The 13809-nt window shown below is 42.5% G+C and overlaps 1 protein-coding gene across 5 annotated transcripts in view; it reads left to right on the forward strand.

The window, feature by feature from the left end:
- The first annotated feature begins 10234 nt into the window (after positions 1–10234).
- RERG (RAS like estrogen regulated growth inhibitor) overlaps positions 10235–13809 on the forward strand; it is a 38935-nt gene continuing 35360 nt past the window's right edge. The window contains exons 1-2 of one of the 5 annotated variants that reach the window (XM_075210862.1): positions 10235–10385; positions 13539–13585. The gene's annotated coding sequence lies outside the window, so the exon portion shown is untranslated. The remainder of the gene's footprint in view (positions 10386–13538; positions 13586–13809) is intronic. The other 4 variants (XM_075210864.1, XM_075210861.1, XM_075210863.1 and 1 more) reach the window with 4 other exon arrangements.

A 13809-nucleotide genomic window follows, 5' to 3' on the forward strand; every position in this document is an offset into this window, starting at 1 on the left:
CTGTTTCGTGGGCCTGAAATGGGAGGTGCTTATCAGAAAGTGGTCATTAAGTGAGGGCAAATGGGGGCAAAACCACTTGGAGTGTGGCTTAAGCAGGGTTGGGGTTTTGTCCCAGTTTTAGACTTGCAATAAAAGTTGGGAGTTATTGCTGAAGCAATGGAATGGGAGGGAACAGGCTGCATATGTGGGAGTAGGGGTGCGGGAGAGGATGAAATAAAGGACAGATTGTGGATCACTTTATTACAGCTACAGATTCTGCGCTGATTATACTCATCATAAAACATTTTAGTGCGATTTCTCTTCTTTAACAAGGTTCGGACAAAGTATAGACACCACATAATACCAGTATTAGCGACTGGTGCTTTTAGGTCTGTAATAACACTGGTTATTTTCTCTTGCACTCCGCACTTTCTAAAGAGGGTTATGGCTCTGTTGCTATAGCTGCTTCTAGGGCTGAAATGTGCTATGGTAAGCAGTACTATCCTGGCATATAAACCCTAACCCAGTATAAATATTTGTGTCATTGAAATATAAAAAGAAAAATTAAAAGCTGTAGACAGTAATATCCTTTCAATTCTCATTTTGTTCTGAAACAAAGTATTTGTATACTTTTGCAATAAAATAATGTCATATCCCCAGCATAATATTATACACTCTTCAGAATATTAAATAAACCCCAATTACCCATAATACAAGCAAAGAGAAGATTTCTGTATCACACACACATTACATAACGGCAATGTTCCCTGACACCAACATACACACCAATATACACACCAACACACACACCAACACACACACACACACACACACACACTAACACTGTGCACAGCTTACCTGGAGACAGAGCAGCAGACAGAATACAGCAGAAATCATGGAGCTGGCAGCTCCTGTCCTCTGATCAGCGACCATTGAAATGTCAGCAGACAGACAAAAGACTGAGCTCCAGATAAGTGTGTAATGTCACTAAAGGGGTCATATGTGAGCAGCTGAGAATCTCTCTATCACAGGATGTCACTGAGGGTGATGGGGAGAGGATGCTGCAAGGATAACGGGTGTATCAGCTGCTGTGGCTGAATTTCTACAACAGAAACCGTCATTCCAGCAGTAGGAGATTAATGTCCCTCCCTCCCATTACACAGTCTCTGCTCTTTAGTCTCTCATCAGTGTGAGGACCAGAGGAGACTCCTCCCCATAATGACATCATTCTCTGCCATGCAATGCACAAAACCAGTGGCCTTCTCATCACAGCGGCTTGTATGCCAGGCAATGTCTACACCCCGATGCCCCGACCACAATATATTGTATGCCAGGCAATGCATACACCCAGGTGCCCCTACACAATATATTGTATGCCAGGCAATGCATACACCCCGATGCCCCGACCACAATATATTGTATGCCAGGCAATGCATACACCCAGGTGCCCCTACACAATATATTGTATGCCAGGCAATGCACACACCCAGGTGCTCCTACCACATTATATTGTATGCCAGGCAATGCATACACCCAGGTGCCCCTACACAATATATTGTATGCCAGGCAATGCATACACCCAGGTGCCCCTACACATTATATTGTATGCCAGGCAATGTATACACCCCTGTGCCCCCTACACAATATATTGTATGCCAGGCAATGCACACACCCAGGTGCCCCCTACACAATATATTGTATGCCAGGCAATGCATACACCCAGGTGCCCCGACTACAATATATTGTATGCCAGGCAATGCACACCCAGGTGCCCCGACTACAATATATTGTATGCCAGGCAATGCACACCCAGGTGCCCCGACTACAATATATTGTATGCCAGGCAATGCATACACCCTGGTGCCCCGACTACAATATATTGTATGCCAGGCAATGCACACCCAGGTGCCCCGACTACAATATATTGTATGCCAGGCAATGCATACACCCAGGTGCCCCGACTACAATATATTGTATGCCAGGCAATACACACACCCAGGTGCCCCGACTACAATATATTGTATGCCAGGCAATGCATACACCCAGGTGCCCCCACCACAATATATTGTATGCCAGGCAATACATACACCCAGGTGCCCCAACTACAATATATTGTATGCCAGGCAATGCATACACCCAGGTGCCCCAACTACAATATATTGTATGCCAGGCAATGCATACACCCAGGTTCCCCGACTACAATATATTGTATGCCAGGCAATGCATACACCCAGGTGCCCTGACTACAATATATTGTATGCCAGGCAATGTATACACCCTGGTGCCCTTACACAATATATTGTATGCCAGGCAATGCATAAACCCTGGTGCCCCGACTACAATATATTGTATGCCAGGCAATGCATACACCCAGGTGCCCCTACACAATATATTGTATGCCAGGCAATGCATACACCCAGGTGCCCCTACACAATATATTGTATGCCAGGCAATGTATACACCCAGGTGCCCCTACACAATATATTGTATGCCAGGCAATGCATACACCCAGGTGCCCCTACACAATATATTGTATGCCAGGCAATGCATACACCCAGGTGCCCCTACACAATATATTGTATGCCAGGCAATGTATACACCCAGGTGCCCCTACACAATATATTGTATGCCAGGCAATACATACACCCAGGTGCCCCGACTACAATATATTGTATGCCAGGCAATGCATACACCCAGGTGCCCCCACCACAATATATTGTATGCCAGGCAATGCATACACCCAGGTGCCCCGACTACAATATATTGTATGCCAGGCAATGCATACACCCAGGTGCCCCCACCACAATATATTGTATGCCAGGCAATGCATACACCCAGGTGCCCTTACACAATATATTGTATGCCAGGCAATGCACACACCCAGGTGCCCCCACCACAAGATATTGTATGCCAGGCAATGCATACACCTAGGTGCCCTGACTACAATATATTGTATGCCAGGCAATGCATTCATCCTGGGGCCCCCACCACAATATATTATATGCCAGGCAATGCATACACCCAGGTGCCCCTACACAATATATTATATGCCTGAGCTTACACCCCATGACACTTTCCAAAATCCTAATATTTGACTAGGTGGTTCACACGGCCAGGAGACCTACCCACACAATTGATATGCCAGGCAGTGCATGCCAAAAATAGCTCTATTATGCCAGGTGGACCACAAATCTAGGGCCCTCTCCAATCACTGCGCACTGTATCAGGCGGATTACAAAACCAGTAGCTATCATTCACCTACAGCCTTATTATGTGAGAGGGGAGACTGCACACTTAGGGGCCCAACCTTACAACAAACTATGTTCTGCCAGTTGTAGACACATCCAGGGGCCCATGTCATGTCAAGCATAGGGTACACCCAGGTACGCACCCTCAATCCAGCTCATATGATGATAGAGCCAGGGGACCACCTACACAACTGCCCATATTACAATAGGCTTAGATCACACCCAGGGTCTCACCCACCCCAGCCCATATTATATCAGGTGGACCACACACTCAGGGTCTTTCACCCACCACCACCCATAGCACGCCAGGTGTAGAGGACACTCAGGGGCCCATCTTCAGCACTGTCCATACCACCATAGGTGTAGGAAGAACCCTTGTACTTTTCAGCACTGGGTTGGTTTTATCTTAGGGGGGGGCGCACATTTTTATTGTGGACTGCTAGCACACTAGTGGATTGGTGAATGGAGCTGGACTCCAGTACAGGGCTGGCATTGAACAGTAGTCATGAAATAAATGTTACTGCGTGAACAGGGATGGTGCTAGCTCTTGAAGGCACCTCTCCCACCTCAAAAATTGTGCTCCACTACCCATCAGATACACGGAGGAGCCGGCAGCTTCACTGGTACAAAGCTGCCCACTGCTTTACTTTCATTTCAGTGGCTGGCGGTCAGTGTGGAGGTGCCATGTGGGCATTCAGAACACTGGGCGAGTAAAATGTCACGAATAACCACTTAGGACCATCTAATGATAGCACCAGCCCCTCCTGTGTGGGCCATCATTGTGTATGTTATGGTCGTCTATATTGCCTGTCTGGTTCAAATTTGTGTCCTTAGTCTCAACATTGACTATTACAGCTTCACAGTGTTGGCCTGATTCATTACGGAACGCAAAGTGCACGCAATCTGTGTTTTTTCCAAAAGCCAGCAGGTACGCTCATATTCAATAATAAGAGGAGCTCAAGAAACGCTTCTAGTTGAATACTGGTGTAAGTACGTTCTACCTACATGGCACTTGCTGTATGCAGACAGACAACACACTGCAGGATATGCAAAATGCAGAAGAATGCACAGATTAAAATAAAAAGTATTACTAAATGTATTAATACAACATGTTAATATAGTCATTAATGAAAAAAACATTTTTTTTTTTACACTACATACAATTATCAGGATATTCCTAATGTCTACTGTACATAAGATACATTGTTACAGTTGCTCTTGATTGCAAACACATGTTCTAGCTGTATACACACAACCATTATCACTATCAATCTGCACTTACACCTGAACTGTAGCTGATGCAAGTGATACGGCTGAGAATCACGTACCTCAGTGTAGGTCCACCAAGAGGAATTTGGGGCTCTGGTACTGCAACTTTTTGGGTCTCTGCCCTCCACAGGGGAGAAGGTAAAAGGGTGTGTGTCCACAGTTTTGGGGGCGTGGTCAACACGGGACATGACTGTGTCACTTTAAACATGACATATTATGAATTAAAACGGTGTTGCTCTCACCTACCTTTTATTGCAGCTTTCACAACCTGGTACTGGATTCTTGTATGCATCCTGAAAATGTAATGCCCCGGACATATGATATATGTGTGTATGTATGGTCCCTTTAAAACAGGTCTGTGCAAGCTCAGGAAGCATAGCACCCAGGAGTTTCCCTGCTCCTGCTGTTCATTGGTTCACGCAGCTGTCAGTCAAGGAGGGACAGACTGAGAGTGAGATTACAGCCAAAATCCCACGAGATTTGGGGTGTGTGTTCATACAAGGAACTTCTGTGGAGAGAAAAGAAGAAGTATGATGTGAGGTACCATGTAAAGTAAACTGAAACAGAAAACAGACAAGCAAAAGGCTGATTGGAGTTTAACAGCAGCTATACTGACACATTTCTCGACAGACAACACAGAAACAGAGATATCAGCAGCCCAGAGTGCTGGGGTGAGTCTATAAACTATACCCTATAAGAGTGGGACTGATGGAAGCATAACAGTAGTGAGAGACAAGAGTACAGCTCTAAGTATAAATCCTCAGAATGTATGTGAAACACTTGTATTATTAATCAGAGGAACTGAGAAAGAGAGAGTCACATGATGATAGAATCTGTGTAACAGCGTGGCGCTACAAGTCACAGCCATCTTTAGGATATAAAAGTAATTAACGTTTTTGCACTACATCACAAGGGAAACTACCTCATTAACAGTAAGATATCCTTGTTCCAGAACGGTAATTAAGACTGCCCACCAGTTAAAGGAATTGTGTTTGTTCACCACCAACATTTTGAGACCGTGAAAGCAGCATCAAGGATCAGACATTTTGTTTGGTGCAGAGACTGAATTATCTGTCAGAACTTTGTGGATTTGTAGGATTACGAGACTCTGCCTGTATCATTTAAACACAGAAACAGTAACCCTAACCCTAACCCTAACCCCTAACCCTAACCCTAACCCTAACCCTAACCCTAACCCTAAACCCTAACCCTAACCCTAACCCTAACCCTAACCCTAACCCTGTTTGTTTTGGAAACCTTTTTTTTTTACTACTGGATACAGTTCAGTTTTGTGGAACTAAAGAGCCAGCCCCGGAATGTTATTTGTCCTATCACCAGACTATTATGTTACAATACTATGGCTGGTAAATAAAGAGTATTAATCTGTGCAGCTATTGTGCTGACAAAGGAGCAATCGGTTATTTACACAAACTGCTTCATTTCATCCATTTGTTAACGGAATTAAAGACTATTTTACTTCTCCTTAATTTCAAGTCAAAGACTGAGATATTGTGGGAAACCTTATTTTATTTGGTGTGATTCCTATGTTCTCTATTGCAGTGATTGTTTACCTATTTTTAAGTGTCTATGCTAAATGCATTGTCTATCCCATGTATATCGAATGTATTACTTCTAAGTTGCCTATTCCACCTTAACCTCTTTGATCCAGAAATAAAAGGTTACAGGTTCTTGCTGTCAGTTATTGAGTTGGGAGCGAGTAAGCACTACCCATATCATTGCCCCTCTGTCACCCATATTTCTTCTCATACCAACCGAATCTAACCTGCGAGGAAGGATGGAGGATCAGCATGGAAGAAAAAGAAGTAAGTCCTTGCATTGCAGTCACTCCATTCCTTCAGGGTGTTACAGAATGTTGGGACCTGTTTGGAAAATATATAGGTACATTAAATACTGAAAACGAGGCAATAAGTGAACACACTACATAACACAGATCACGCAATATATAATGTACACATTATAATAAAACATCACATTTATCACTCCCTCCTAGCCACATCACAGAACCCCCTCAAACACATCACAGAACCCCTGAAACACATCCCACATCTCAACCCCCCCCCCAACCACATCACAGCCTGTCAAACACATCACAGAACCTCCCAGCCACATCTCAACCCCCCCCCCCCCAGCCACGTCACTGCCCAGCCATATGTCAACCCCTCTGGCCATATGTCAACCCCCCGCTCAGTCACATGTCAACCACGCCCAGCTACAATCAATCCCCACAAACACATCACACACACAACACCCTCAGATACATCATAACAACCCCCCCAGACCAGAATACCTACAATGTGCTGTTGGTATTGCCTTTTTTTAAACAGCTATCACACATTGCACCTTTCTAACTCCATGTTGGATGGTTGTCATGGACAACCATCTCATACCAGGTTGCACGGCGTTCCTTCGCTCTCGATCGCCATATTGCTTGCCCTGCTGGGCATGTGCAATCCCGGCACTTTCCAAAATTCTTCTGGATCCACATTGGCTGATTACCAGCCTGTGCACTATTTTAACCCCTTCCTCCTATCTTCTATTGTCAGATCTTCAGGTCTCCTACCTACATGTATGCAGTCCTCCCTGTTACCTGTATGCACTCTGACTCCTGACTGTTTCCTTGCAAACCTGCCTGCTGATTCCTGTATCATGATTGTGAGCCACAGCTGTATTGCCGGTACATCGAGTCTTATCGGTCCTGTTCATAGGCTATAGCCTCACAGGGATTTCAGCGCCACTGTCCTATGCGGTACATCGCCCTCCTGGTTCTAACTGGTGTCACCCGTTCCACGATCAGATTAGTGGATTTATCACAGTGCCTCGCACCTTACCATCGGTCCTAGCTATAGGCTATCCAGCCCGCAGGGATCTCATTAATCAGTCGTCTACCATTCATCGTGTCCTCGTTGCTCTAACTTGTTCCTATTCTGGCCAGAAATTATACTGCTGAGTATCGCGTCTCATCATTGATCCGGCTCTGGGCTATTCCTGTCCACAGGGATCTTCGCGCCCATTCATCTCAGTGTATCACTCTCTTTACTGTTCATGGGTCATTTGTCCCTCAGTATATGTTCGTGTTTAGCCAGAATTATATTGTATCTCATCATTGATGCTGAATCAAGCCTTCGCTACCCATCTGGGACCTCAGTGCTCTTACCTGCTGTAGTATGTTTCACAGTTTATCTACCAGGTTACTACATGGCATCGGTCATTATAATGGATCCTGTCTCTGGGTACCGGCTCTTAGGCGTCTCAGCTCTCCCATATATTGCGGCTCAGCACAGACACCTCTCAGATTAGTGGATCGTCTGCTGACTATAGGTCATCTGCTTTTCTCAGCGTATGGTTCCTGTCATATTCTCCTTACTCACCAGCCGCTCTCCAAACACCTGTATACTTACCCTCCTGTTGTCAAGCAAAGCTACTCGTCTACTTTGTCTCAGGTTCCTTTTTATTCTGCTCCTCACCCCCTAGAGGACCGCAACCTGTGGTTGGAGAACAGCCAAGTCCTTATCTCCTTGCGGGGATCCCTGGTGAATACTTCTCCTTCCATTAGACTCCGCACCTCTCGGGGGGTAGTTATTGCCTAGCAGGCTTTGAGACCCTTTTTGAACCTGAACAACTTGCCTGGCAGTGACAACAGCTGTTTGGGTTTTACATACCAGAGTGGGTTCTGACTTTGTAATGCAAAAGAGATTTGCTTAGCTACCAGAAATAATTATATTTTTACAATCAATTGCTAAGTTGCCAGCCTCTAACCAAACTCTTATTAGGATTGTAAGCTCCTCTGAGCAGGGTCCTCTCCTCCTAATTCCACCACTTTTACTCAGCTCCACAGCTACTCTGTCCACCTCCTTCCTAAGCCCCCTGACTCCACCCCTAGTTTTCTATGCACCTCGTCAGTAGCTTTTAACCTGTTATCTGCGCCCACACTATTGGGCACAGGTTTTTTGTTGTTCCGACTTTCACTCCCCCTTTCTTATTAGCTGTGCGCTGAGCTACCTGAGTAATAGGGCTGCTTGTTTATTGTACTGTAATGTTTACCTTGTACTGTCATAATGTTTGTTCCTGTCCGGCGCTTTTGCTAATAGGGTTTTTGTTTAGAGTTAGCCCTAACCACCCTATTAGCAAAAGCGCAGTGGAGAGGCGGGTGGCTTTAACATACATTTGCAAATGTGTGCAACTGAGACTTTTGCATTTTTATCTACAGTAGAAATAGCAGATCTGTTGCTGGCTATAGCAGGGTGCTGGGGGATCTCTGTGTGTTTGTTCCTTTTAGGATAATCCCACCCTTTCACGCACCTGCTATAGCCTATAAATTGAGCAACTTTCATTTCTTTATTTGTCTGAGAAGCTTATAATATTCCTCAAACAGCATCTTAATCTCCCTAGGTTACCCTATTACCACCCTCTACACAAGACAACAACCCTCTGACCAACATAGTTGTGTGACTGATCACACAGCCCACTAAATACTTTGTAACCTTTGCATTCTAGCTGGACAAATATTCACTATGATGCAGCACTTACACTTGTGTATTAAACCATTGTCCCATAGACTGTAAGCTTGCGAGCAGAACCCTCTTACCTCTCTATATGTATTACCCAGTATTGTATTATTACGGTTTGTTCCCAATTGTAAAGCGCTACGGTATCTGCTGGCGCTATATGAATAAATCTTGATGATGATTAGGGGGGTCTAGCATTTCTCTCTCTCTCTGCTTGGGGAAGTGTGAACTAGAAGCCAACCAAGATGTCTGTATCTTTCTAGTGCTACATTATCAGAGATAGAAATCCAAAGACATCTGCAAATCTCACTGCTCACCCTCAGTCAGGAGATGGCAGATTTACCTTACAACACACCAGAGTGTCATCTGAGTTGTTGATAGTTGAAACAAACCCTTTTCATATATTTTACTAACTATTTAAAACCACAAAAGAAAACCTGACTGATTTTCCAATACAGTACCGGTACGCTGGTACAAGTTGTACCATACAAGAGCCAGGGCCACTGCCTTGCGTTTGTCCCCTGCCAAGTCTACGATAGCCTTAGGTCCTCTGGAGCTTAACATAAATTCTGCAATTGGATCATACTGAATGTGCTGTTGGTAAAATGTCCAGATTACATGGTAATATATGACCCAATTTATCTGGCTTTGCTACAGGGTACAACAAACTCTCCATAAATTACACTTTCCATTACAAATGTTACATAAAACCATTAATCACTGTATCAAATTGTCTCTCACAAGAAAAAGAATATCCTTGGTAATAAAACCAGTGATTCCTGTAGCTTCAAACCTTCAGTAAAATGTATCCCACTCAGTAAAAATTCTTTTTTTTCTGTCAGTAAAAATCAGTAGAATGTTCGTTAATGAGAGTATTGAACCACTCCTAGGTTCTTGCGCGATAACAGAGGTTTGGGGTCCGTCCAAATAGAATGATTAATGCCTAATTTTCAATCCCTGAGCCCCTTTATTCTCTACATGAAATGTTTACACCTATAACAATCCACATTTTACAAGAGACGTTTGTTATGAAATACCACATATTTCATATCACGATACTAAATACTAGTCCGCTTATTACATGTAACATGCAGTATAACACGTCACGTTTATTATCACGAGGTCATAAGTCGCGATGTATTAATATAAAATATTATAAAGCCCTTGCAATATGTACAATGTCCACCAGAGGTCGCCTAACTTCCGTGTTCCATCCTGCGGCTGCGGCTTCTGTGACACAGGCGACTCAGCCTCCCACTCAGCGACCTTCTCTTGCGCTGGTGACTGTAACATCTCCCGGCTGTGGTGCGAGGTGAGTGGTCCCTGTGCGGCTGGAGTGCATCACTGAGGTACTGCCTTATAGGTATGTGTGCATTATAGGTGTATATGTATTGTATGTATATGAATAATGTATGTATTATATGTGTATATATTGTATTATCTCTGTGTATACTGTATTATATGTGTGCAAGTGCAATAGAATAATATATGTATTGTATTATATATGCGTATTGTACATGTATTATGTCTATATGTATTGTACTGTATGCATATATTAAGCTGAGTATGTGTATTTTATAATATAAATAATGTATGTGTAAATAAGTATATTTTATTTGTATTATATCTATATATTGTGTGTATTTGTTTATGTGCATTGTACGTGTTCACTATATGCATTATGTGTGAATGTGTATTGTTTTATGTTTGTATACTATATATATTTATATTGTATGATGTCTGTATTTGGATATTTTATTGTGTGTAAATGTTATTTGTATTATATCAATTTACTGCATTATTGTGTAGGTGTATATTGTATTATATGTGTGGATTTGCATTTTGTATGTGTCTGTATGTATATTGTATTATGTGTATTGTATGTGTATATCTGGTTTGTAGTGTGCATATTGCATATAAGAATTCTGTTTGTACTGTACACTAAAAAACAGCAGAGCATTGTAGTGTTAACTATCTATTTTAAAACAAATCTGTGAGAAGAATGTTGAGTGAGGGCAGTACAGAGAGTTAGAGTTGTTTACACACTTAAGGATCATAACATCAAATGATGATATAAACAGTATACATTACAATCCCAGATATGAGTTCTGTAATGTGCTGTTACATATGGGGAAAGATATACTCATCATTGTTTTCATGATGGGTTATTAAGAGGTAGTGTATAGCTATTTCCTCTGCTTACCCTGGATTCTTCAGCTTGGTTAGAAGGCACCAGAATGAACAAAGTGCATACAATAAAATCCCTCCCAACAGATGAAATGTTTAAATTATGACACAGCCATGCCACTCCCGAAAGACGAGTGCCCGTGTCATGTTAGGGGTGCCTCCGTGTCCCCCGGAGGGGTGTCTAGTGCTTCTGAATTGTTAGGGTTCTCCCAATTCTCTCCACCCTTTCCTAATAACACCCTTGAATTGGCACCATGACATCATCTGGGAAATATACAGTAGAAAAATATATGGTGTGGTGTGCAAGTCAGTGTATCTCCAGTGACGTAGCGTAGACTTCACAATATTACTCTCTGAGTGATCTGAACTGGTGCTGTTACTGGTAACTGGACAGACACTATTAGTCATACTTCATTGGTATTGGCTGGCACAATGTGAGTGAAGGTTACTATGACAACATGTAGTATATCTAATGACTGATTGTTATTTTCTGTTGAATCTATGTATAACACTGTGAATATTTTATGTAACCTTCCAAAGTGTATTTTGTTAACTGACCTGATTCTGACTTAGGCAAGTGTCAATGGTCCTTTGAAAGTAGCCAGGCCCAGAGACAGATCTGGATGTAGTTTGTGTATGCAGAGGAGTTGGACTTAGCCAGGCAGAAAGAGCAGAGGTGAGAGATTCTGTAATGTGCTCAAACATATATCTAAGTGATGGATAATTTACTTTGGAAAGCTCTGTGACATTTGGGAGATCAATCTGTCTTTAGTGACAAAATAAATTCCTACGGTAGGGGTAGAGAGTCAACAAGAAATGGTTTAAAAATCCCTTGTTTCAGACATCAGATTGTCCATTTCTTTGAGGGGGGTCTACCACGACTGAAATGTGCCATTCTTCTCAATGTGTACTCCTCACTTGCCAATTCCTGAACTTGTAAGTAGGAATTCTGGTTTTATTTCCTGTTTTATTTTCTGAAACTCATTTGTGCAACCTATTGTATGTCTGTTTACCTTTTTGTAAATAAACCTTGGAAACATTTTTTAGATTAAACATATTTTATCTAGAGTACTCTCCGTGATTCTTTGTGAACTTACGAAGCCCAGGGAGGCTCATTCTACATATGTATAGGATTTAAGTGTAAAAGATTAATAAGTGGTTCTGGTGAACGTAAGGACACCATAATAAATCCTTTGTGGTGGCAGAAAAGGTGTATTCATTGTTAATTAACTAAGGTAACACCAGTCACGGCCAACTGCCCAGATTGCTGTATCTGGGACAGGCTGGGCGTTTGTGACAGTTACGTTTTAGCAATTCTGAGAAAGCCGTTTGATACCGTGAAACCGATAGGGTGTTGCTGTGTTCTCTCTTTGTGTGTATATTTCCTAGAAATATCGAAAGGAAAGATACTCACATTTTGAAGTCCAGCCTTGGTTGGGTGCTCACTCTCCAAAAATAGAGGGAATTCAGCAAAGTGTGAGTAGGGGGCACTCACAGGTCTTTTGAAGAAATGAAGATCTTATTTAGTACATCAAGGAATCCTCATTTTGGGATCCAAATAGCTTTTTTTTTTTATAAAGATTAAGCAGATAGTCAACCCACCACCTTTAAATACTCCTACTGTGCTAGAGAGAGCGCTTTTAATTACCTAAACCAGGACAGCTGATCCATACACCTGGAATGAGTGCACTGAATGAGAGGGAAGAACAGAAAGAAAACCAGTGAACACAGCTACCAGAATTATAATGAAAAAAAGTACAAAGGCATCAGCTAAAAGTTGGAAGCAGAAAAGCCTAAAAGTTCAGGATACAGGAGATCATGCTGTCGCGTCGTTGGGCAATGGGAAGCCAATCTGAGTCTGAGCCGTGTCTTGTGGTCGGCTGGCAGCAAAAACTATTCCCGACTTTGTATACAGAGTACAGCTAGTGCAGAGGATGAATGTCTTTTTGTTTATACAATGTGGTCTCTTCTCGCTTGTACCAATTTTAAGTTCTTTACATTAACTTAATGCAAGGAATGTTAGTTCCACATATTGCAATATAGTTTAAGCGAACCAACTCACACTAAGGTCTTTACCTTTAGACCAGTCCTACATTAAATATAAACATGAAGCGCCTGAGTCACTAAGGAGAGCAAGGCAAAGGAAAAGGAGTACATTTGATCCTGGACAAACATGTTACAATGCAAGGGGTGCAAGTTAGTTTATTATTTTGCATGTCAGGAACATACTGGCTTCTTTTTAATGTAGCACACAAACACTTGATAGCTTTGTTTGTCACTGAAATTTAAAGAAAGAAACAAATCTCACTAATGCTCTTCCTGCTAACAGGTGAGAGATTTCCTGAACTTCCCTGGCACTTTGTACTCCATCTTATTGTGAGTATTTAGTCTTATACGGACCTCTTTTTGGTTCATCTCTTACTACAATATTTGTAGATTTGATACTATCAGATACAAGTAAATCTCTAATTATTAGAGCGAAGCTTCATTTGGTACATTAGTGCTGCTATCATTGCAGGCTGCTGACGTCCATGATGTATTCTCGGTTACAGAATAATATGCAAACAAGAAGAAAATGATTGTGGCCCAACACAGGCATT

This window comes from Mixophyes fleayi, chromosome 4 (genome assembly GCF_038048845.1).
Source record: "Mixophyes fleayi isolate aMixFle1 chromosome 4, aMixFle1.hap1, whole genome shotgun sequence".
In the NCBI taxonomy this organism is placed as follows: domain Eukaryota; kingdom Metazoa; phylum Chordata; class Amphibia; order Anura; family Limnodynastidae; genus Mixophyes; species Mixophyes fleayi.